This window comes from Sus scrofa, chromosome X, assembly GCF_054392235.1.
Source record: "Sus scrofa isolate SSC_HxYL_T2T_F1_AM1 chromosome X, Sscrofa_HxYL_maternal_Yorkshire_Landrace_v2.0, whole genome shotgun sequence".
NCBI classification, from domain to species: domain Eukaryota; kingdom Metazoa; phylum Chordata; class Mammalia; order Artiodactyla; family Suidae; genus Sus; species Sus scrofa.
In genome coordinates this window covers 30,370,682-30,396,824 of record NC_139401.1, presented here as the reverse complement: position 1 = coordinate 30,396,824, position 26,143 = coordinate 30,370,682, and the positions used below count along the sequence as shown (strand labels likewise).

General features: G+C 42.0%; 1 protein-coding gene across 7 annotated transcripts in view; it reads left to right on the top strand.

The window, feature by feature from the left end:
• The first annotated feature begins 8,224 nt into the window (after positions 1-8,224).
• Positions 8,225-26,143, top strand: part of TAB3 (TGF-beta activated kinase 1 (MAP3K7) binding protein 3) — a 96,514-nt gene continuing 78,595 nt past the window's right edge. For all 7 annotated transcript variants that reach the window (XR_014835229.1, XR_014835227.1, XR_014835228.1 and 4 more), the window contains exon 1: positions 8,225-8,438. The gene's annotated coding sequence lies outside the window, so the exon portion shown is untranslated. The remainder of the gene's footprint in view (positions 8,439-26,143) is intronic.

Below are 26,143 nucleotides of genomic sequence, written 5' to 3'. Positions count from 1 at the left end.
TTCCCAATAGCAAAGATTCTCAGTTATGATATTTTGTGAGAATTATTAATCAATAAATCATTTACTTTTGGTGAGAAGGTATTTAAATTTTCCCTTGGTGCATACTCATTGTGTCACTAAGGTTCTTCAGGTTTGTTTCTTTTTGTAGAATCAAATTAATTTGAGATGCTTCTTGAGCCCTTAAGCCTTGAGCATTTATTTTGTGTTGAGCACTAAGCACTAGGCAAAGATAGGATTCATTTTATTAATACAGAGTATAAATATTTTTGGTCACTTTGCTTTCCCTATATTCAGTCATGGTCTTGAATGTTCAAACAATTCATTTCTTATACTCGTTCATTCAGTATATCAGTATATCAGTTTAGGTTCTTTTGTTTGCAAGCAACAGAAAATTTATCCCAAACAGGCTTATGTAAAAGGAAATGTATTAGTTCATGTAACTGAATAGTACAGAGGATAGAGCTGGTTTTAGGTACTATATGTTGCAAGAGTTCAAATGAGGTCCCCCAAATCTAGTTCCTCTCTGTATCTTTCTCTTTCTTCATCTCTCATTTCACTTCCTTTGGGTTGGTACCATTCTTTAGACAGGAGTTCCCATTGTAGTCATGATATAGCTATAGAAACTCCAGATCCTCTAAACACTCAGAAAAAAAGTCAAAATGTCTTCCCTGGATATTAAGAGCCTCATTGCATCTGACTGGCTTTGCTTAGGTCATGTACGCACCCTTGAACAAATTATTGTGGCCTGAGGAATGTGAGGCTCTAAGTAGCCAGAGTACTGTGATAATCCTTGGAGCTGGAGGTGGAGGCAACTTCACTAAAGGCAAGTACACTTAAAGAGAAGAGCAGTTTCCTTCATCTACCACCAAGAGAAATCTGAGACAATTACTAGAGAAAGGGTTGGTAGATGCTAGATAAGTAAAACCACTCAGTCTAGTATACATAGGTTTACCATACACTATACAGAGGTCTTAGATTAGGTTCTCTGGCACTAGATTTTGAAATGAATAACTGAGTGCAGAAGGTTATTGAGAAATTCTCTTGGAAAATACACCTGTAAGAATGTGAGGAAAATGAGACTGGACAGAGGGAAACACTGATCCAGGATGAGGTTGCAAACAATGCTTCAGCTTGCCTCACATGGAGCTCTGGAGCTGGAATGGTCCTTTAGAGTTGACCCAAATTAATGCAAAGATGCCAAGCCTTTATATTTCCACATCAGCCAGTCATTGGTTGTGGGCCATCCACTGGGAGAGTACATAACTTTTGTGAGGCACACCCTTGAAGGCAAAGGCAATTCCCAGGAAGGGATATAGATATCAGCTCTTGGGAACCAATAGCCCCAGTAACTTGGGGATAGGTAATTTGTCCTGAAGGGGGTAATTTTCTGTACCATGTTGTCATCTCAGTGAGGTCACTCGATATGAATGCTTCCTTTTTTTTTTTTTTTTCTTTGTGCCTTTTCTAGGGCCGCTCCCGTGGCATATGGAGGTCCCCAGGCTAGGGGTCCAATCAGAGCTGTAGCCGCCTGCCTACGCCAGAGCCACAGCAATGCAGGATCCTAGCCGCGTCTGCAACCTACACCACAGCTCATGGCAATGCCAGATCCTTAACCCGCTGAGCAAGGCCAGGGATCGAACCCACAACCTCATGGTTCCTAGTCGGATTCATTAACCACTGTGCCACGACGGGAACTCCTCTTCTTTTTTTTTTTTTTTTTTTTTTTTGGCTATGCCCAGCTCATGTGGAAATTCCTGGGCCGGGGATTGAACCCGTGCCACAGCAGCAACCAGAGCCACTGCAGTAACAATGCTGGATCCTTAAACCACTGAACCACAAGGGGACTCCCCATATGAACTCTTCCTAATTCACCTACTCACTCATTCTCTTCTACTTGCCTAGCTACAAATAGTGTTTTCCTCTCCCATTTTGGAGGGGTCCCATCCACCATTATCCACCCAATGGAATTGCATCAAACCTACCTTGCTGGCTCTCTAGAGAAGAGATTTTTTGAAAAAAAAATCTATTTGTGATTCTTTCAACTCGCAAGTTGAGGAAAGTGGGCTCTGTCAGCCTGTGCATGATGATTCTCCTACAGCACAATTGAGCTTATCTAGCATTAAGGAAAAGTCATAATACATTTATTTAGAAGTAAATATTGAGCATATTTTCTATTCGAAATGGACTTTTGAGGAAAAGAAATTAGAGATTATTTTGTACTGGTTTAGAGAACTGGCCCCCTAAATGTTTTTATTCCTATTATTAATCAACTTTGACTCCAGAGAAGAAAAAAATGTTGCATCAATTGTAATGAAACTCTTTCTTCTGAGAGAAAGGTAGCCACTCCTGAGATGACTGCCTTGGTAGAGATGATCCAATGGGGAGCTGACCACTGGATAAGGGCATTGGTGTTGAGGAGTGGAGGCTAGCAGAGAAAGGGATCATCTCTACCAAGGCAGTCATCTCAGGAGTGATCCTGGTCACTGGCTGGAGTTGCTGAGATTGGTATACTATATGCATCGATTTCAGGTGATGGCCTGGGACTCAACTCTATTCCTCTGGCTTGTTCCAGAAGGAGTCCTGATGAGTATAGGTGAGTCACGTTCCAGGAGGAGCACTAACCCATTATTCATCACGAGATACAAAACTCCCAAGTCAAAGAATTTGAGATGTCAAACAGTGAGCGTGTCCTGCCCTGGGTCCAGGGGTAAAGGATGCGGGTGATGGGCAACTGCTGTCTCTTCCTGCTTTGTCCTTTGCACTTAATAATTTCCCCCCCTTTTAAGTGTCTTTATGTAAAAGAGCTCAATTCTATGGTTCGTTGTAGTTATGATTGATAGGGAAAGTGAGAGTAGGTTACCTTTAGTTCTTCCAGCAAGCTAAGAAGGCATTCTGACACACTCATTATTTAGGGTACTGGCCAGTGCAGGGGAAAGTGTTAAATAAAGGTCAGGTGGGAAGCAAAATAGATTATAGGGGAATTTTAGATTATGAGGAATTGGAGTTCCCTTTGTGGTTCAGCGGTTAACAAACCTGACTAGGTTCTATGAGGATTTGGGTTCAATCCCTGGCCTCACTCAGTGGGTTAAGGATCTGGTGTTGTCGTGAGCTGTGGTGTAGCTGGCAGACTCGGCTAGGATCCTGCGTTGCTGTGGTTGTGGTGTAGGCCGTCGGATGTAGCTCCGATTGGACGCCTAGCCTGGGAACTTCCATATGTCATGGGTGTGGCCATAAAAAGCAAAAAAAAAAAAAAAAAAAAAAAAAAAAAGATTACGAGGAATCTCTTTCCCATTGAGAATCACCAAATTGCAAGATAAAAGTAAATCAAGAAGTGAAAATTAGCATAATTTAAATATTGTATTTTAGTACAGATTTATCTGAAAGTGGTCCTGAAAATTCATGCTGAATTGCAGGCAAAAAGATAACTGGAACCGGAGATCTGCCCCTCTTCCAGAGTGGTGAGTTATACTCAAGCTCACTTCCCATAGGACTTCCTTCCCTCATGGGAAGATTGTAATATCTCATCAGCCTCGGGGCCCAGACAATGCCTAGAAATAGCTGGAACCCCAAATTCAGATTTCCTGGCACCAAGTAGCCTGTCCCTAGTAAGGTTCCTTGTAGGCTTGCTCTACAAGAAGGCACAGCAAGTGATCCTGTCAACAGAACTGATTAGCTACTAGACCAACCCACCACCTACAGAAACTAACACTGAGCCATACTATGGCACCGTTTCTCAAGGAGACCAGCCAGCCACTTGGACAAATTGATTACTTTGGATCCGATCCATATGGGGTGTGTGTGTGACTGTGGGGCAGTAATTCATTCTCTCCAGAACTGATTCATACTCTTGTTATGAGTTTGCTTTTCCTATCCACAGTTCCCCCAGCAGCACCACCATTCACAAGTTTACAAAAATGTCACCTATTGATGTGGTATCCCACACAGTATTGCCCAAAACCGGTGGACTTGTGTTACTGCAAAGGAGTTGCACACGACTGTGAGAATCACAGGACTCATCACATAACTCATCACTCATAAGCAGACAGCCTAGTGAAATGGCTCATTAAAGGCCCAGCTAACTTTTTAGCTTTTAGACCATACTCTGTAGAGTTCGGGTGACTTGCTGAGAGGGAGCCCTAGTTGGTGCTGTGAATTGCCTCTATTCTTTTTTCTTTTTTTTTTTTAAGAGCTGCACCTGTGGCATATGGAAGGTCCCAGGCAAGGGGTCTAATCAGAACTGTAGCTGCAGGCCTACACCACAGCCACAACACCAGATCTGAGCTGCGTCTGTGACCTACACCGCAGCTTGCAGCAAGGCTGGATCCTTAATCCACTGAATGAGGCCAGGGATTAAACCCACATCCTCATGGATACTAGTCAGGTTCTTAACCTGCTGACCCACAACAGGAACTCCGAATTGCCTCTATTCTCATCACCATAAGTGACCGTGGGTGAGATCAGAAGTGCCGCCCAGCTGAGCCCAACCCAAATCACTTAACTTATTGCATAATGAGCAAATGAAATAGTTATTGTTTTAGACAATCACGGTTTTTCTTTTTTTTCTTTTTGCCTTTTCTAGAGCCGCACCCGAGGCATATGGAGGTTCCCAGGCTAGGGGTCTAATTGGAGCTGTAGCCGCCAGCCTACGCCAGAGCCACAGCAACATGGGATCCGAGCCGCATCTGTGACCTACACCATAGATCACAGCAAAGCTGGATCCTTAACCCACTGAGCAAGGCCAGGGATCCAGTAACCTCATGGTTCCTAGTCAGATTCGTTAACCACTGAGCCACGACGGGAACTCCTAGATGATTATGTTTTAGAGAGGTTTTGTTACATGGCAATAGATTGCTAACAGGTGAAGTCCATAATATCTGAAATGGTACATGTGTCTGATACAGCTGAAGAGAATACATTCTATCGCATTCTAAAGAAAGCTTCTAGGCCCTTGCCTGAAGGTTCGGCAAGAGGTGGCAAAACTGGTTCTGTGACTATCACTCAACACTTCCTCCAGCCTAAATAAGAGAAGACTAAAAGGGAGGCTTTTCATTAGTTATCATCTTTGAGAGAGTGTTGTAGATTTTTCTCTCCCATTGGGGAAGGCTAAGCCAAGTAAGGGGGGATTCTGAGAGCTGCGTGAGGAGTGTCTTCAAGATGTATTCCTTTGCAGATCCTTGATTACTGAACTGCTGCTGTAGGTCCAACCTACAGAGAGAATTGTCTTTTCTTTTTTTTTTTCTTTTTGAGGCTGCACCTGCCACATATCAAAGTTCCCAGGCGAGGGGTTGAATTGGAGCTGTGGCTGCAGGCCTCCACCACAGCCACTGCAACACCAATTCTGAGCTGTGTCTGCGACCTACATCACAGCTTGTGGCAATGCCAGCTCCTTAACCCACTGAGCGAGGCCAGGAATCAGACCAGCATCCTCATGGCTACTAGTCGGGTTCTTAACCCGCTGAACCAGAAGCGGAACCCAGCGAATTTTAGGGAGGGCCAACCATGTATCTTTGTAGAGCTGTGCTAACATAGACACTGCTGCTTGCTTCTTGCCAGAAGAATTTGAAGGCAGGAAGCTTGCTGAGCAGCAATGACAGGGTAGCATGTCTGTTGTTCAGCACGGCCAGGATATGTGGGTTTCCCACAGACTGACTTTAAGAGAAAGTGAAAAAGCTTGAGCTTCTTGCTTGTACCCTGCCAAAGGATGAGGCAATACCTGAAGCAAGAAGTTCTGGGTATTCTACAAGAGGCAGGAACTAAGTTACAGAAGTTTGATTCCAAATCAAAGAACTATGCCCTGAGGAAGGTGTTGAAGAATCACACTCACCTGATGAGAAAGCCAGCATTTGGATGCCTGTCACAGAGAAGGTATTGACAGCCTAGAGAGGACTTAAACAGCATCAAGTGTATAAAAGACAAGGGGCTGAGAGATGCCAGACGAAAGAAAGAGCATCATTTGTGTCCTAAGATGTGCTATCAAATCTTCCCAGTGGGAGCCTAAGAACCCCCAAATGAAACCGGGAGAGAGAGAGAGCTGATTTTAGACATCTGTCATGTCCAGAGATGACAAAACTATCTTATGATTGTATGTGTAAAGCAACAATTTACCCACTTCCATTCCCACCCACTTCTCTAGAGAAGAAACTGGTTAGCAAAACAAGGGAGGAGAAACAGAAACCTGAGTAACAGAAAGCTTCTTTGAACTGGGAGAGAGAAGCAATAATCTCAAATCAAGGTCTGAGTTTTGATTATTTTATGGGGCTGCCGATTATCCTTCCAAGCTTCTTTTCTAGTCACAGGATTTTTAGCTAGGTATAAGACTGCTTAGAATAGGACCCCATTTCCCAGTCTTCCCTGCAGGTAGATAAAATAATACAATTAAGTGATGTTAACAACCCATGGGTAGTGCCCTAAAATGAAATCAGTAGGCCTTCCTTTTCCTAATGACTGGAATGTCCCACCATGTGTGGGTGTGTGACAAGAGTGAATGGCCCCCTTTCTGACCATATCCAGTTTCTAAAATGAATGATTCTCAACACTGGAGCTGCTCTGCTTTAGGATATGGGTCAAGTTCAGGTCTGCTCTGTGCCTCATTCTCATTCCCAGGCTGCAAGAGGTCTGGAAGCTCTCGGCAGGGCAGTGGCAGTTCCTTCCCATAGCAGCAGTCAGATGCAGTTTGCAGCTTTCCCCACACTTGCAGACACAGCAGCTCAAGCCTCCCTCATAGACACCAGCAGCAGCAGATACTGCTTCCTTCTCAGAGGAAGTACTCAGAAGTTTGAGTTTCGGGTCCACAAGACTCCTTGTCTAAATAACTACATCGTAATAACAATAATAATCCCGACTGCTTTCCTTGGTTCCACTAGCTCTAGGCATAGTAGCTGCTTCCTGTAGTTACTACCTCAGCAATATATTAGTTCTCTTCCTACTGTGGCACAGGGGGTTAAAAATCTGACTGCAGCAGTTCAGGTCACTGCAGAGGTACAGGTTTGATCCCTGGCCGTGGGCAGTGGGTTAAAGGATCCAGCATTACTGTAGTGTGGCTCGGATTCAATGCCTGGCCAGGGAACCTCCATATGCCGCAGGTGTGGCCATAACATTAAAAAAAAAAGTTCTTTTCTTGCCTTTTCAGTTATCTAATTATTAATTCTTTACATTAAATTCTATCTGTGAAAATAATTGCGGTGGTTTGTTTTCTAGGATCACCTGGACTGATTCATTGGACTAAATCCCATGACTGTGAGACTCCTCTCAATAATTGTCTCTTTGATACAGTATCTTAAGACACCCTGCCCCCAATATCTGTCACTCCTCTCTGTACTAATTTCTATCCTAGAATTTACTGTGCTGAACTGTCATCACTGTTTTTTTCTCACACATCTCCATCCTAGGCCAAGAGATCCCTGCGGTCAGAGCACATCTGTTTCCCCAGTACCTGGCACATAGGAAACTCTGAAAAAGAGTAAATTAACGAGCGAGGAAAAATACAACAGGAACAGACGCAGTTATCTTAGTGTGAGATTTAGAGGGCTCAAGTAGCGCCAAAATGAAAGAGAAAGTTAAATGTTGATGTGAGAAACAGAAGGGCTGTGGTTGCCAGCTGTGAGCCCAGCTCTCAGGACACAGCAAGCGAACCGCTAACAGGATGAAGGGGCAGCTAAGATTTTGCAAAGACTGCTAGGTGACAGGGAGAGTAGGAAGAAAAGGGTCGGACAATTCCCAGGGACTCCAAAGTGTATGGGTAGCTCGTGCTCTTGACGGATGACCAAGCCTTAAGGGACACCTCCCACTTCGTCACGGGGTCCCGCCCAGTCCCTTCCCGGGTTTCAGTCCTGGTTTCCCCGCCCCGTGCCTCTAAAGGAAAGAGGTAAAACACGGAGAACTGGATCCTATTTCAGGGGCTGTTCAGGCATGCGTACTCGTCCGCCCGCGCGCAGGCGCAGTAACTTTCTCTGTAACATGATGCCCATTTCCGATATGGGATAGCGTTTGCTCTGCAGCCAGCTCAGGGTACCCTCATTGACCGCCTTTCCTGTGGGCCCCGCCCTCCGGTTGCTGTCGGGGGAAGCCTCGCGAGATCGCCATCTTTGTGCCTGGCGAGCGACGGCGCTCGACGGGAGCCCTGAAGCCGGAGGTTCGCTTGCCAAGCTCTTGCTGAGACCGGATCCAGGAAATACGAGGCGGGCCTCGGTGGGAGGGGCCGACTGAGGGAGGAGGGAGGAAAGGGGGCGGGGGCGGCGGCGGCGGCGGTGGCAGCGGCGGCGGCGACGGCGGCAGCGGCGGCGGCAGCAGCAGCTCTCACCGGATTCGGGCCCCGAGCTGCACGCACCCAAGGGGGGTCGGGCGGGGAAACGGCGCCGGACCCGGACCCCCCGCGGGAGCAAGAGTCTGGTGTGAGGGCTAGGCGGCGGCAGCGGCAGACGGGAAGCAGCGGCTGCCAGGTGAGTGTCCGCGAGGAGGCCCGGCACCTGCCCGGGCTGGAGCGTCGGGGGTGGCCCCTGGGGTCGTCCCGTTGACCCCGCTCCCGGGCAGTGCGCGTGGGCGTGGGCGTGTGCCGGACTGCGGGTGTCGCGGGGTACTGGATCGGTCTGGGGCTGAGGCTGCGGCGGACTCCGGGAACTGCGGGGCTGCGGGAGGTCTGCGCAGGGCCTGGCGCGCCCGCGCCTGCCCTGGACGCCCCAGGAGGCCGAGGAGAGAGGGAGTGGCCGGGGGCTGGGTTGACTTTGGGCCCCCCTCCGCACCCCGAGAAGAGGGAATGGTGTCCTTCCTCGCCGGACCCTGGGCATTGTAAAGAGTGAACCTCTGTGGACTGCCAAAGCGTTTGGGAATGAAGATTACCAACACCCAGGTTGGGGTTGTTGAGGGCGTTGAGTGACGTGGGGAAGGTGGTAGTAATAGTAATAATTGCTCTGGAAGAGGTTTGTAAGTGGTTTTTGGCAGGTGTGGAGTAAGGCGAAAATGTCGTTCGTTTGAAGAAGATCATACAAGCTGTCCTCTGAGGTCCAACAACAGATTAGAATTATTTCCAGTTGGAGTTCTATAGTTAGTACTGTGTGCCAGCTCATTAAAGTGCCTGCAAGCAGGATTTGGGGTTCTGGGATGCGGTTCGAGGTGGGTTACTAAGTAAGCTGAATATAAAGCCAGAAGTTTAAACTTGATGCAAAGCATTTCTGTCTTTACTGAAACGTATTTTATTTAAGTTGCTTGAGAAAACTTGTCACCTTTCGTCCAGACAGGGCTTGTCAATTCCATGTGTTCTTAATTGACATTTGTCAATCAGACAGTAATTTTGGCACGTGCTGTATTGTGGTTTGTAAAAGAACAGGTATGAATGGGAAAGAACAATTTAACAGACTAGCTTCTTTTACACACTTTTTCATTTTGGAAGGATAAGGGGATTTATTTTTTTGCTTTGCAAATGTTTTACAATAATAGAACATTAGTAAGAAGGAACAAACATTTTGATTAAGAAAGGGCTTTTGAGAGGAGAATTCAATTTTTCATATTATTAGACATCATCACCAATGGTTTAGTTTTGTAATAGCGTCTTTTTATGAATACTGGAAGAATGCAAACATATACACATAATTTTAAACTAATGTGTGATGTGAAGTTTTTCAGTTTTAGTTCCACCCAACTCCCCCACCCCACTTAATCAAGGGAAAGACTTTAATGAAAGTAAATATTACATAAGTGATTTTCATCTTAACATTTGACAGAACATAATAATCTGTGTTCTGTCACTCTGAATTTTTTTCCACATTTTTTTTTAACACACTGTCAGCACACTCTCTACAGTTTGTGTTGGAGTAAAAAGAGCTAATGTTGAGTATTCAGGCACTGGGCTTGGTGGGTTATGTATGTTTGCATTAATCTCATAGCTACCCTGTGCTAAAGATAGTGTTATCCCTGTTGTACAGATAACGACACTAACCTCCAGTATTCTTTAGTAACTTGCCTAAGCAGGTCATATAGCTGGGAAGTTGTGGAGCCAGAGCTCAAACTCATGTGTGTCTGATTCTAGAATATGTGCTTTTTCTACTATACTCTGCTTAAGTGTGTGTGCCGATGAATACAAATTTTATGAAAATGGAAATTTTTGTTACAAAGAAATCTTTTATTTCTTTCGGTAATCTCGAAAGCTTTCTGTGTCCTTGGCTGAAGGTAGTCTCTGGGTTTTTTTTTTCTTTTCTTTTCAAATGTGTCCATCTTCTAGCCAGAGGTAACATTTTAGTGAGGAACATCTGCTGATTAGTGAGGATTCCTAATAGCCAGTAGTGACCTATCTGAAATTCAGATGTTGTCAATAACTTTGCCTTCCTTTCATCATGCCCAGGACACTTAAGAGATCAAACATTTTGTTTATTCTGGTCCTGAGTAGTTTTTCAAATTACATTACTAAAATAAAATACAAACTATATGGATTTTAATTTGCTTTATCATAACTTGGAGGTTTACACACACATACCCACCCACCTCCTCATTCACCCACCTACCTTCTCCAGCAAGTGGAATATTTGATAACAGATGCTGTTTTTCTTTTCTTTAATGTAGTACAGAGGTTTTGGACCAGTTTGTGGTTTGTAGAAAATATGGCAGCTGTTCTGGGATCCAATCTTTCATGGGGCTAGAGAGTGAAAGACCTTTCCAGGCTGTATCTGAGATGTTGGTGTAACAGTGGAAACTGTCTTGCCATTCCATGGCAGTTGGTCCCTTTTGAGCCCCACTGGTCTCAGCTCTTACATCTTTGATGTGCTGCTGAACTTGCTTATCTGGGCATTATATCTGTTCAAAAGAGAGTTCAACTGAAAGAGTAGCCACTGAAAGATGAACTTTAAAGAAAGAAAAAAGAAAGAATGCTAAGTGCACTCATCCTCTAGCAGGTCATTTGGTTAGGTTTACCTGTCAAATTAATTATGCCTGGCTAGAAGTTCTGGAAACATGGGCATATGGGGCTGGAGGAAAAAGTCCTGTCTCCTTCAGGACCCATCTGCATTTGTCTTACAGAGTTTGGAGCTTTGCTTGAAATAAAATACCTTGAAGTCCTCATGGGCAATGTTTGGTGATGAATGAGCAAGTTTTTCCTAATAGTTATACTTCCAAGAAGGGGTTAACTATATCCTTATTTGTGAAGGTAATTACTTATGATATTTGGGCTGTTGGGGATGCAGAAATCAACAAATGATAATGTAACTGAGTGGTCACCAGGTAAATAAAAAAGCCTTTTTGAAATGATTTATATTGCCACTATATAAAAAGGCACCAGGAAATTGTCTCACGTTTTTTTAGAAGTTTATTTTCATACTTTCTGCATAATAAACCTTGGTTTATTACCATGACCAGAAATGTTAATTTGTCTGAAAGTGAAATAGCCCCGATGAAATGTTTGAAACTATCAAAAGGAGTAAATCCTAAATGTTTAAGAACATTTACTGTAGTTTAATTCATTAACAATTGTATTAATTTGACCCCCCAACATTCCACTTCCCTCCTGCTTCAAATGTCTCACCTTTCCGTCCTCTCTTTCTGACACTGTTCTACTGGTACCTGGAGCCGTCCCTTAGTTCTTAGTTGACACTGAATTCTTTGACAGAGTGAATGACAACAAGGAAGGCAACCGAAATTCCTCTAAGTGCTCTAGGAGCTCAAGAGGGACCTAGACAAGACCCTCTAACCCACTTCGATTTTCCTTGCAAAGTAGTCAGAGTGAGGGAGGCAGTTGTTTCTCTTTCTTTTCCTCCTCTCTCCTGAGCATTGAGGCGGAAGGTTTGTAAGAGACTCCATCTGCTGCAGGAGCAGCCATGGTTCCCTTATCTTCTTCTGCAGCCCTCCCCAACCCCCACACTTTTTCCTTGCTCCTTTTAGCTGCCCTCCCATCCTTCATCCTTTCTTGCCTTCTTCATCCCTTGATCTCCCTCCACTGCAGCTCTGCCTTTTTGTTTGAAGCCTAATATGCTGCCCACCATCCTCTTTCATTCCTTTCCTCCTGCTGGGCTTTGATCATGGAAGCCTAGGCCTGTGGTCCTAGGGGAGCTCAGACTCCCAGTTAGGGGAGTGAAGAATTCTTTTTTTACTTCCAAAGCAGAGTGGAGCAGGGATAGTTGCTTTTATTCTAAGTCGAATGCTAAATGGGTTTTCCCAAAGAAATATTGCCCATGCAGGTTCGGTATTTTATTATACTTCTGTATAATAAAATAACTTATGAGTTATAATAAAATAACTTATGAGTGTTTAAGCTTCAGTGGACCAGGTTGGAAACCTGGCTATCTTTGTTTCCTGGGAAGGCAAGTTCTGAGGTTCTAGTAGATGATTAAAAAAAAAAAAAAGCCAGCTTGTGCCTCAGAAGCTCTTGGGGGTTGAGTGCTTTTTGTTACTCACTGGGATAGTAGGGAGTACACTTTTAGCTTTCCAAAGTGATGCGTACTATGTGGATCAGATGGCTCTTCTGGGAGATAAACTGATAGCCTTTTTAGATGGTCAGTGAAGAATTTCTGAATTTAGGCGCAGGTTTTGAAATACAGTTGAAGTTCAGTCTATCCCCTGTTAATGTTTGTTGTTAGAGCAGGTGTTACAGTGTTGTGGAAAGAACAGAGTTTTTCTTTGTCACAAAAGGAATATCTTGTTCCGCTACTTCTTGCTGCTGTTTTGAAACTTTTCAAGGGTATTGGAATTCTTGCAGCTATTTTACCCAAGTTTACTTAAAATGGGCAGTGTATTTTTTTATCAAAAGATTTTAAAATAAAGTTTTATTAGGTTTTTGTTGAAGTAACAAGCTGTTACCAACGTTTGTATTGTTCAAACAATTCAGTGAGGGATTTCAAAGTGATAAAAGTGAAGCAAATGCATTTAAAATTTGTTATCCATAAATATGTTCAGTCTTAGCTTGGTTGAACATATTCCTAATAAAAGGCAAGACAAGCCTTTTTTTTTTTTTTTTGGTCTCCAAACCACTTTTGTCTTAAAAATGAATTTGAGGAAGTGCCCTTTGATTATTTTAGCAGTTTACAAATTATTTAATTACACGGAGATTGCATTGGTTAAAAATATAATCTCCAGGGGTAAAATGCTCAAATGTTCAAATCTTACTTTTGACACTAACTAGCTGTGTGATCTTGGGAAAGTTGCTTAATCTCTGACCTGTTTCCTCATTTTTGAAATTGAAATAGTGTAATGACTACCTCATAAGATTTTCATGAAGACTAAATGAGCCAGAGAATGTATAGTATATAGACCATGCCTAGCAATGGTAAATGCTCAAAAAGAGGTAGTTCGTTTTATTATTATTACTTCGTCAGCATCATTATTAATGCTGCTATTACTACTTTAACTATGTTCTGATATGATAGCTATTCTGTTCATATGTGTGTGTGAAAATATATTTATTTGGTAGTAGTTTTTATTTTATTTATTTTACTTTTTGTTTTTTTGCCTTTTCTAGGGCCGCACCCCTAGCATATGGAGGTTCCCAGGTTAGGGGTCTAATCACAGCCGTAGCTGCTGGCCTGCGCCAGAGCCATAGCAACATGGGATCCGAGCCATGTCTGTGACCTACACCACAGCGCACGGCAATGCCGGATCCTTAACCCACTGAGCAGGGCCAGGGATCACACCCGCAACCTCATGGTTCCTAGTCAGATTCATTAACCACTGAGCAATGACAGGAACTCCGGGTAGTAGTTTTTAAATGCAAGGTTTTGGGAGGGCCAAGGAGACAAGTGTATTAGTTGTTGGATGCATCCAAAATTGGCCATAGTGTAGGAAGTACATAAAATATTAAGCTAATTGTTTTCAATAACACCATTTCTATTATGTTAGGTTTAAGGAATTGTGCCACTTTGACATTATGAGGAAAACTGGATTATTCGAGTAACCACAGGTTCTTTATTAAAATTTGGTTAACTATCTTGGCATCTATAAGGCCATAATCTGTGTAGATGGAGCCTTAATTTCTAAATAATTATAAGACTTTCTTTTTAGAAGTCAGCACTGTTTTTCCACAGAAATAGTTTCACATATGGCCTTCAGATTCCCAGGCCAGCCCAGCATATCTGAATTTGCAGACTGATAGTACTACCAAACTAGCTTCTATGTATAACAGTGTTTCAACGAGAATATGCACTGAGTGCATCAGGTACTGAAAGATTATAAACACAATCTTGAAGATGGAGTAGTGGGGTCACATTCCTTCGCAGTTCTAGCAAGGACTCCCAAGCCTTGGGCAGAGGGCTTTTTTCTCTGCTAGAGGCTAAGGACAGGGTGAGTAGTAGGACCTGGTCTGTAGAAGGCAAGAGCTTTTCCCAGGCTTGGCTCTTCAAAAGGCTGTATGGTGTTGTCATTGCCCTCAAATCTCTGTTCTAATGCTTACAGAACTTCTCATATCTAAAATGTAGATGTAAGGTTCTTGCGAGGGTTTTCTATATACATGTGTGTGTGTGTGTGTATATATATATGTGTGTGTGTGTGTGTGTAAGACATATATTTATACACATATTTACACACACTTAAAGTACTTAAAACAGCACCTGGGAGTTCCATGGTGGCTCAGCAGGTTAAGGAATTGGCATTGTCTCTGCTGTGGCTCTGGTTACTGCTATGGTATGGGTTTGATCCCTGGCCCTGGAACTTCTGCATGCCATGGATGCAGCCAAAAACAAATAAAATCACCACAGCACCTGAACCATTGGTAAGTGCATAAGAAATGTAATATATATATAATATTTCCCATTGTGGCACAGCGGAAATGATTCTGACTAGTGTCCATACGGTTGCGAGATCGATCCCTGGCCTCGCTCAGTGGGTTGGGAATCAGGCATTGCTGTGAGCTGTAGTGTAGGTCCCAAATGCAGCTTGCGGTTCAGATCCTGTGGGGTTTTTTTTTTTTTTTTTTTTTTTTTTTGCCTTTTCTAGGGCTGCACCCTCGGCATATGGAGGTTACAGGCTAGGGGTCTAATCAGAGCTGTAGCCGCTGGCCTATGCCAGAGCCACAGCAACTCGGGATCGGAGCCGCGTCTGTGACCTACACCACAGCTCACAGCAATGCTGGATCCTTAACCCCCTGAGTGAGGCCAGGGATTGAACCCGCAGCCTCATGGTTCCTAGTCGGATTTGTTAACCACTGAGCCATGACGGGAACTCCTGGATCCTGTGTTGATGTGACTGTGGTGTAGGCCAGCAGCTGTAGCTCCAATTTGACCCCTAGCCTGGGAACTTACATTTTCTGCAGCTGTGGCCCTAAAAAAAAAAAAAAAGCAAAATAAATAATTAAATATATGTTATGGATATTATTATTATTTTATTTTTTTAGCCACATCTGTGGCATATGGAAGTTCCTAAGCCAGGGATTCATTCTGAGCCACAGCTGCAGCAACTCTGGATCTTCAATCCATTGTGCCCGGCTGGGATTGACCTTGCATCTCAGCAGTGACCTGAGCTGCTGCAGAGACAATGCCAAATCCTTAACCTGCTGCACCACAGTGGGAACTCCTGTTTTATATGTAATATTAAGTGTAACTGTTATAAGACTGCTGGAATACCCTTCTCTAGTTGACTGTCCACTGCCCATATCTCTTGTACTTGAAAAGGATTAATTTCCTCCCTTTATAACTTTTCATTTTCATCCCTGCTTAAAGTAAGCATCTTTTTTTTTTTTTTGGAGGCTTTTCTGGGGTTTATTTTATTTACTAATATTGGAGAAATAGGTAGCATTTAAAGAGTCCCTCTGGAAGTTCCTTTGTGGTGCATTGGGTTAAGGATCTGGTGTTGTCGAAGCTATGGTGTGGGTTCAGTCCCTAACCTGGGAGCATCCACGTGCCTCGCGTGTGGCCAAAAAAAAAAATTAAAAAAAGAATAAAGAATCCCTTCTGTGAACGTGCCTCCATCCTCTTTTTAGGCCTTTTAGGAATGTGGAGACACATGGCTTGAAGATACTGACTGGACATTTGATTGGGTCATAATTGAGGTACAAACTTTTTGACTTTCGGTAGTTCCTTGTAAGTCATTTCTTTTTAAATAGGCAAAAATTAGTAGAGTTCCCATATACCATTCACCCACGTATACATAACCATGGTACATTTGTCAAAACTAAGATGTTAACATTGGCATATTACTGTTAGCCAAACTACAATTTTGTTTGATTTCACTAGTTTTCCCATTAATGCCCTTTTCAGTTCTAGCATCCAATCAAGGACACCATGTTGCATTTAGTTGCTAGGTCATTTTTTAATCTTTAGTGGATAAGTTTCTGTGGTCACAAAACCATTTTCTGGTTTAAGCTTTCTGCAGGTCCTCATGAGGGCAGGTATTTCCCCTGTGGATGGCAAGTTCAGGGATTCATCTTGGCACTAAAGTTTATAGTTTGAAATTAAAAGAGAGAGTCCTATGATAGAGGAAAGAATGCTTTGGTGATAGGGTGGAGACTAAGGCATTTTTATAATTTAAAAATATGTTTTGGAGTTCTCTGGTGGTATAGCATTTAAGGATCCACTGTTGTTGCTGCTGTGGTACAGGTTTGATCCCTGGCCCTGGAAACTTCCGCATGACATAGGCTCAACCAAAAAAGAAAAAAACATTTTTCAACAAGACTAAATGGGTTGTTTTGTGTACTGTTCACTTTCAGTGCATTTAGCTTCAGAATGACAAGACATTCTTTTCAAAATATTAAAGATATATAAAAAGGAGGAGTTCCCATCGTGGCACAGTAGAAATGAATCCGACTAGGAATCATGAGGTTGCAGGTTCCATCCCTGGCCTTGCTCAGTGGGTTAAGGATCTGGCATTGCCATGAGCTGTGGTGTAGGTTGTTGACGTGGCTCGGATCCTGTATGGCTGTGGCTGTGGCGTAGGCCGGCAGCTGTAGCTCTGATTCGACCCCTAGCCTGGGAACCTCCATACGCCGTGGGTCCGGCCCTTAAAAAAAAAAAAAAAAAAAAAGGCATAAAAAGCATACTTTGTATGGAATATAGAAGCTAACTGAATGAATTGGAGAAAGTTTTTTAGTACTTAAAATTCTGATGGAGAAGTTAATATTAATTTAGTACAATAATTTATTACTAATTTAGCACATTTGTTTATATGTATTGTCTTCAGTTTGTGGTCATGGATTTTTTTTTTTTGCCTTTTTCAGGGGTGCCATATGCTACAGGTGCCATTGTCATTCCAAATTATCACATAGGCCTTAAGTTTGATGTCATGGTCATCATTTAGTCATCAGAAAGTTATCTGTTAGGTTGCATATCATGAACTTTACTTTAGAAAATCTTATCTTTTCTGCCCCAGAAATAGCTTTTGGCTATTAAACGGATGGCAAAGAAATTAATTTTGAGTTGGTAACATTTGGATGAAAATGTTTCAGTTGAATATGGTATGTATTGAGGGAAACTGCCAGTAAACACACACTTTTGGTGGGTGGAAACCCCCTAGAACTTACAGAAAATTGGGAGTGGTGTGAACTTAATTAAATAACTTAGATTGTTCTGCTTATCAAGAGCTGCTTATGACCTTGGACAAATCACCCAACCTGAAAGGACCTTGGTTTCTTTGTAAAATTAGGAGATTTGACTAGATGTGTGGATCTGTTCATTTATGAGATTTGAAAGGTTTTTTTTTTTTGCTCTTTAAGGCCACACCTGCGGCATATGGAGGTTCCCAGGCTAGGGGTTGAATCAGAGCTGTAGCTGATGGCCATAGCCATAGCCACAGCAACGCCAGATCCGAGCCGCATCTGCGACCTACACCACAGCTCACTCAATGTCAGAACCTTAACCCACTGATCGAGGCCAGGGATCGAACCTGCATTCTCATGGATGCTAGTCAGGTTCGTTAACTGCTGAGCCACAACGGGAACTCCTGAAAAAACCTTCTTATTTAATAAAAACCTATAAGATTAAGCTGCTTGTCTTTTAAAAAAAAAAAGTTTTGAAAACTGTTTATTCTGTAAGAATGTACCCCTAGTCCAGAGTTAACTATGTTTAAAAAATTTTGAGCAAAAAATTTACAAAAACCTTTTCAGTGCAACTAATGAAAGTGATATCTATAAAATTGGCCCATCATTAGGTCTGTCTTAAAAAGTTCAGATTCTAAAGCGTTCCTAAGGCACAGTATTCTGGAAGACAAATGTGCTTCCATTGGTGCTGCATGATGGATGAAGCATCCATGACAAGCACCTTCCTCCTGATGCTGCGGGGCTGTGAGTATAGAGTCAAACATAGGCCCCCAGGGTGGTATGGAACTCTGTGTTAAGCTGCTTGTCTTGAATCTTTATGTATCAATATTAGTCACTAAATCTAGATGTAAATCAGTTTATCTTTTGGGGTTCACATAGTTTCAAACGAATGTTATTGTATGCTTGAGAGTCTCTGTTTGACAAAACTATCAGTATTTTTTAGTTATTAGCATGTTGTCTAATACTTGCTTTTTAAGTTTTTGTTATTTAATTTCTGTGCTTTGACTTGAAGCAGTAGATTTCAGGCTTTTTGCTCTCATATCCCCTAATCAATTTTGAGAAACAGATACTCCTTCACACTTAAAAAATGTATTAAGGAGTTCCCGTCGTGGCTCAGTGGTTAATGAATCCAACTAGGAACCATGAGGTCGCAGGTTCGATCCCTGGCCTTGCACAGTGGGTTAAGGATCTGGCGTTGCCGTGAGCTGTGGTGTAGGTGGCAAAACGTGGCTCAGATCCCACATTGCTATGGCTGTGGTGTAGGCTGGCAGCTGCAGCTCCGATTGGACCCCTAGCCTGGGAACCTCCATATGCTGCAGGAGCAACCCCAGAAAAGGCAAAAAGACAAAAAAAAAAGTATTAAAATTTAACGTATATGCAAAAAGTACACATCAGTAGCGAAGAGTTTAATGGATTTTCACACATTGAACATAACTTTTGTACCAGCAGCCAAATCAAAAAGTGAACGTTACTAGCCACTTAGAAGCCCCTTTGTGTGCCCTTTTGATCACTTAGCTATCCCCCAACCATTTCCCTGACTTTTAACATCAAAGATTACCTTTGCCAGAGTTCCATTGTGGCTCAGTGGTTAACGAACCTGACTAGTGTACATGAGGACGAGGGTTCGATCCCTGACCTCACTCAGTGGGTTAAGGATCTGGCGTTGCTGTGAGCTGCAGTGTAGGCCAGCGGCTACAGCTCTGATTGGACCCCTAGCCTCAAAACCACTATATGCCGAGGATGGGGCCCTGAAAAGAAAAAAGACACAAAAGAAAAGATTACCTTTGCCTACTTTTGTATTTCATATTAATGGAATCCTACTGTACTCTCTTGTACAGCATTATAAATGTGAGATTTATGTATATTGTATATAGTTTTTGACTATTCTCATTACTGCTTGTATTTTATTGTGTGAGTGTATCACTATGTATCATTCTGTTGTTGATGGATATGTAGGTAGATCTCAGTTTTTGGAGAATGTCTTTGGGACTTTGGAGTAGGCAAAGATTGTTAAACAGGACTTTTTCAATGATACATATTATTTTAGAGTTATGACTAGAGTGAGGAAACTGCCTTATTTTAATATGGTCATCTGTAAACTTTTTTTTAAATGTTAATATGTAGTAAAAACCTTTTACTCTGTAAATCCAGGGAAAGTGTCAGTATTTATAACTAGATCTAGGTGATTGAAGTTTGTACTTTTATAACTGTTTTTGGTGGAATTCCTTCAGGAACATGTCATGTACTTCCTTGCCACCCCCCTCCCTCCTTCCTTTTATTTTGGCTGTGCCTCAGACATGTGGAAGTTCCCTGGCCTTGCTCAGTGGGTTAAGGATCTGGTGTTGGTGTTCCTGTGAGCGGTGACAAAGCCAAATCCCTAACCCACTAGGCCACGAAGGAACTCCCTTCCTTGCCTATTTTGACTTGCTGATTTGTAGTAGTTCTTTACTGTATGCTAGAAATTTGAGCAAGGGTGTGCTTTTTCATTTTTAATGTGTCTTTTGATATCAGAATTCTTATTTGTAATGTAATCTGATTTATCAGTATTTTCCTTTATGTTTAAACTAGGCATCACTTTCAGTTTAAAATATCCTTTTTTGTCCCAAGGTATTAAAGATATTGTCTCTCATTTTTCAGAAGCCTTATTGTTTTGGCTTTTACATATGGGTCCAACATCAACCTGAAATTGGTTTTTGTGCATTGTGTGAAGAAGAGGGCAGTATTATTTTTTCCCACATGGAGGGCTAATTTTCCCAGCACACTCTCTTTTCCCTACTATTGTCAGGAATAAGCTATCTCTCTGTGGTGTGTTTCTCGAGTGTTCTATTGCCCTGGCCTTTGCACTGATACCACACTGTTTCCTTTACTATAGCTTTATTGTAAATCCTGATGGTCAGTAGAACAGATTCTTCCACCTTTGAGAGCATCTTGGCTATTCTTGGCCCTTTGCACATTTATATGAATTTTAGTATCATCTTGGAATTTCTTACATATCACACATACAATGACACAAAATATTGATGGATTTTGATTGAATTTGCATTTTAGGAGGAATTGATATCTTTATCATATTGCTTTCTAATTCTTGAATATGATATACCACTCCATTTATTTAGGTCTTTTTAATTTTTCTCAGAATGTAATTTTCTTCGAAAACATCATAACTTTTGAGAGTTTTATTCGTATATATTTGATTTTTTTCTTATTCTGTTTATTTTTTAATGATTTTTATTTATTTTTTTAAATTTTTTTTAAACCGTCTTTTTTTTTTTTTTTTTTGGTCTTTTTGCCATTTCTTGGGCCACTTCTGCGACATATGGAGGTTCCCAGGCTGGGGTCCAATCGGAGCTGTAGCTGCCAGCCTACACCACAGCCACAGCAACACAGGATCCGAGCCTCGTCTGCGACCTACACCACAGCTCACGGCAACACCGGATCCTTAACCCACTGAGCAAGGGCAGGGACCAAACCCGCAACCTCATGGTTCCTACTCGGATTCGTTAACCACTGTGCCACAACGGGAACTCCCCTGATTTTTATTTTTTCCATTATAGTTGATTTAGTGTTTTGTCAGTTTCTACTGTACAGCAAAGTGACCCAGTCACACATACATATACATTCTTTTTCTCACATTATCCTCCATTATGTTCAGTCACAAGTGACTAGATATCGTTCCTTGTGCTATACAGCAGAATCTCATTGCTTATCCACTCCAAATGCAATAGTTTGCATCTCTCTCTCTCTCTTTTTTTTTTTTTTTTTTTTGTCTTTTTTAAGGGCCGCACCTGCGGCATATGGAGGATCCCAGGTTGGGGGTCGAATTGGAGCTGTAGCTGACAGCTTACACCACAGCCACAGCATTGTGGGATCCGAGCTGCGTCTGCAACCTACACCACAGCTCACAGCAGTGCCAGATCTTTAACCCACTGAACAAGGCCAAGGATCGAACCGAGTCTTCCTGGATACTTATCAGATTCATTAACCACTGAGCCACGATGGGAACTCCAATAGGTTGCATCTCTTAACCCCAGACTCCTAGTCCATCCCACTCCCTCCCCCTCTGCCTTGGCAACCGCAAGTCTGTTCTCCAAGTCCATGAGTTTCTTTTCTGTGGTAAGGTTCATTTATGCAGTATATTAGATTCCAGATATAAGTGATATCATATGGTATTTGCCTTTTACTTTTTCTTTTTTTTTTTTTTTTTGGTCTTTTTGTCTTTTCTAGGGCCATACCCGTGGCATATGGAGGTTCCCAGGCTAGGAGTCCAACTGGAGCCGTAGCTGCCAGCCTGCGCCACAGCAACGCCAGATCCAAGCCACATCTGTGACCTACATGGCAATGCCAGATCCTTAACCCATTGAGCAAGGCCAGGGATCAAACCCCACCCTCATGGTTCCTGGTCACATTTGTTAACCACTGAGCCATGACAGGAGCTACTGTCTTTCTCTTTCTGACTGACTTCACTTAGTATGAGAGTCTCTAGTTCCATCCCTTTTGGTGCAGATGGCATTGTTTTGTTCTTTTTCTTATGGCTGAGTTGTATTCCCTTGTGTATATATACCACAACTTCTTAATCCATTTATCCATCTATGGACATTTAGGTTGTTTCCATGTCTTGGCTGTTGTGAATAGTGCTGCAGTGAACACATGGATGCATGTATCTTTTTCAAGGAAAGTTTTGTCCAGATGCATGCCCAGGAATGGGATTGCTGAATCATATGGTAGTACTATGTTTAGTTTTCTGAGATACCTCCATACTTTTTTTCATAGTGTTTGTACCAATTTACATTCCCACCAACAGCGTAAGAGGGTACCCTTTTCTCTACACCCTCTCTAGCATTTGTTATTTGTTGACTTATTAATGGTGGCCGTTCTGACAGGTGTGAAGTGGTACCTCAGAGTACTTTTGATTCACATTTCTCTAATAATTAGTGATGTTGAGCATTTTTTCATGTACCTGTTGGCCATCTGTATATCTTCTTTGGAGAAATATCTATTCAGGTCTTTTGCCTGTTTTTCAATTGGGTTGTTGGGTTTGTTTGTTTGTTTGTTTGTTTGCTATTGAGTTCTGTAAGTTGTTTGTATATTTTAGAGATTAAGCCCTTGTCAGTTGCATCATTTGAAACTATTTTCTCCCATTCTGTAAGTTGTTTTTTTGGTTTTTTTTTATGATTTCCTTTGCTATGCAAAGGCTTGTCAGTTTGATTAGGTCCCATTGGTTTATTTTTGCTTTTATTCTGTTGCCTTGGGAATCTGATCTAAGAAAACATTTGCATGGTTGATGTCAGAATGTTCTGCCTATGCTCTCTTCTAGGAGTTTTATGGTGTCTTATGTTTAAGTCTTTAAGCCATTTTGACTTTATTTTTGTGCATGGTGTGAGGGTGTGTTCCACTTTCATTGATTTACATGAAACTGTCCAGTTTTCCCAGCACCAGTTGATGAAAAAACTGTCTTTTTCCCATTTTATATTCTTGCCTCCTTTGAAAAAGATTAATTGACTGTAGTTGTCTGGTTTTATTTCTGGGTTCTCTATTCTGCTCCATTGGTCTGTGTGTCTGTTTTGGTACCAGTACTATGCTGTCTTGATTACTGTAGCTTTGTAATATTGCCTGAAGTCTGGGAGAGTTATGCCCCCTGCTTGGTTTTTGTTTCTCAGGATTGCTTTGGCAATTCTGGGTCTTTTGTGGTTCCATATAAATTTTTGGATTGTTGGTTCTGGTTCTTTGAAAAATATAATGGGTAATTTGATAGGGATTGCATTGAATCTGTAGATTGCTTTGGGTAGTGTGGCCATTTTTATGATACTAATTTTCCAACCTAGGAGCATGGAATATCTTTCCAGTTTGAATCCTCTTTAATTTCCTTGATTAATGTTTTATAGTTCTCAGGATCTAAGTCTTTGACTTGCTTGGTCAGGTTGATTCCTAGGTATTTGATTTTTTGGGGGTGCAGTTTTAAAAGGTATTGTGTTTTTGTATTCCTTTTCTAATATTTCATTGCTAGTATACAGAAATGCAACTGATTTTTGAGTGTTAATCTTGTATCCTGCTACTTTGCTGAGTTCGTTGATCAGTTTGAGTAGTTTTTGTGTGGAGTCCTTAGGGTTTTCTGTATATAGTATCGTGTTATCTGCATATAGTGACAGTTTTACCTCTTCTCTTCCAATTTGGATGTTTTGATACTTTTTGACATAACTTTTTGTAGACTTCATTTTGTTTATAAAATTACAGTGGACTTTTACATATCAACCTTGTATCTAGCAATTGTGCTAAACGTTTATTACTTTTAGTAATTTATGTTTAGACTCTTGCTTTTTCCTTTCAAATTCTTATACCTTTGTTTCTGTGTTGACTAGTGCTTAGGTTATAATGTAATCTAAGTGAATAGAAGTTGTAATAGATTGCACTATTTATTGTCTGTTTCTGTTTTCAAAGGGAAAACTTTAAACATTTCTCTCTTTTTTGGCCACACCTTTGGCATGTTCCCGGACCAGAGATTGAACCCAAGCCACAGCAGTGACAGTGCCGAATCCTTAACTGCTAGGCCACCGGGAACTCTGACATTTTTTCACTAAAAATGATACTTGGTATAATTTTTTCCCAGTTACTCTAGTAAAGTGTTTCATTCTGTTCTTAGTTTGGTAAGAGCTTATATCATGAATGGTACTGGATTTTACCAAATGCTTTTCCTACTCTTTTTTTTTTTTTTTGTCTTTTTTTTGCTATTTCTTTGGGCCACTCCCGCGGCATATGGAGGTTCCCAGGCCAGGGGTCTAATCGGAGCTGTAGCCACTGGCCTACTCCACAGCCACAGCAATGCAGGATCTGAGCTGTGTCTGCAACCTACACCACAGCTCACGGCAACGCCAGATCGTTAACCCACTGAGCAAGGGCAGGAACCGAACCCACAACCTCATGGTTCCTAGTCGGATTCGTTAACCACTGCGCCACGACGGGAACTCCCCTACTCTTTTTTTTTTTTTTTTTCTTTTGTCCTTTTAGGGCTGCACCCGAGGCATATGGAAGTTCCCGGGCTAGGGGTCTAATTGCAGCTGTAGCCTCTGCCTACACCAGAGCCACAGCAATGCCAAACCCGAGCTGCATCTGTGACCTACACCACAACTCATGGCAACGCCGGATCCTTAACCCACTGAGTGAGGCCAGGGATCGAACCTGCAACCTCATAGTTCCTAGTCAGATTCGTTTCCGCTGTGCCACGACGGGAACTCCTCCTACTCTTAATGTGATATTATTTTGCTCCTTAAATCAAATTTTATTGATTGATTTCCTAATGCTAAATCAGCTTTACATTCCAGGAATAAACCTAATTGGTAATTATCACATTTTCCTTTATATAGGAATTTTGTATTTTTGTTCTTGAATGAGATTGGCCTCTAATTTTGTTTTCTTGTCCAGTTTTTGTGGCCTTGTAAAATGAATTAAAGAATATGCCTGTTCTTTTATTTATTTATTTATTTATTTATTTATTTATTTTTGTCTTTTTGCTATTTCTTGGGCCGCTCCCGTGGCATATGGAAGTTCCCAGGCTAGGGGTCTAATCGGAGCCATAGCCACCAGCCTACGCCAGAGCCACAGCAACACAGGATCTGAGCCGAGTCTGCAACCTACACCACAGCTCACGGCAACGCCAGACTGTTAACCCACTGAACAAGGGCAGGGACCGAACCTGCAACCTCATGGTTCCTAGTCAGATTCGTTAACCACTCTGCCACGACGGGAACTCCTCTTTCTTTTATTTCTTATTAAATTTATTTAAGCTTAAGGATCCAATGGTGTCACTTCAGTGGCTTGGGTCACTGCTGTGTCATGGGTTTGATCCCTAGCCCAGGAACTTCCACATGCCATGGGCATGGACAAAAAAAAACAAAAAAATCCCCAATTAACCCATTTCTTCTACCTCCACCTCTTGCAGTCACAAATCTGTTTTCTGTGTCTATAAGCTTTTTTTTTCAAAGATTGTGCATATAAGAGTGATCATATGATGTTTTCTTTCTCTGACTTTTTTCACTTACTATAATGCCCTCGAGGTCCATCCTTCTGGTCACAAATGGCAATATTTCTTTCTTTTTTAAGGCTGAATAAAATTCCATTGTGTATACATACCACAGCTTCCTTTATCCTTTCATCCATTGATGGATACTTAGGTTGTTTCCATATTTTAACTATTATAAATAATGCTGCAGTGAACATGGGAATACATATATATTTCCAAATTAATGTTTTTCTTTTCTTTTTTTTAACAGTAGCAACTGTGACATATGGAGGTTCCCAGGCTAGGGGATCAAGTCAGGGCTGCACCTGCTGGCCTATGCCACAGCCACAGCAACCCCAGATCTGAGCCGTCTCTGTGACCTCCACCATAGCTCATGGCCAGATCCTTGAGCCATTCACTGAACGGGGCCAGGGATTGAACCTGTGTCCTCATGGATATTGGTTGGGTTTGTTACTGCTGAGCCACAATGGGAACTCCTCGCTTTGCTAGTCTTTTGTTGAGTTCATCTATGTTCATCAAGGATACTGGCCTGTAATTTTCTTTCCTTATGTTATCCTTGTCTAGTTGTGATATTAGCCTAATGCTGGCCTTATAAAATGAGCTTGAAAGTTTCCTCTCCTAATTTTCAGAGGAGTTTGGGAAGGATTTGTATTAATTCTTTGAATGTTTGGTAGAATTCACTGGTAAAGCTG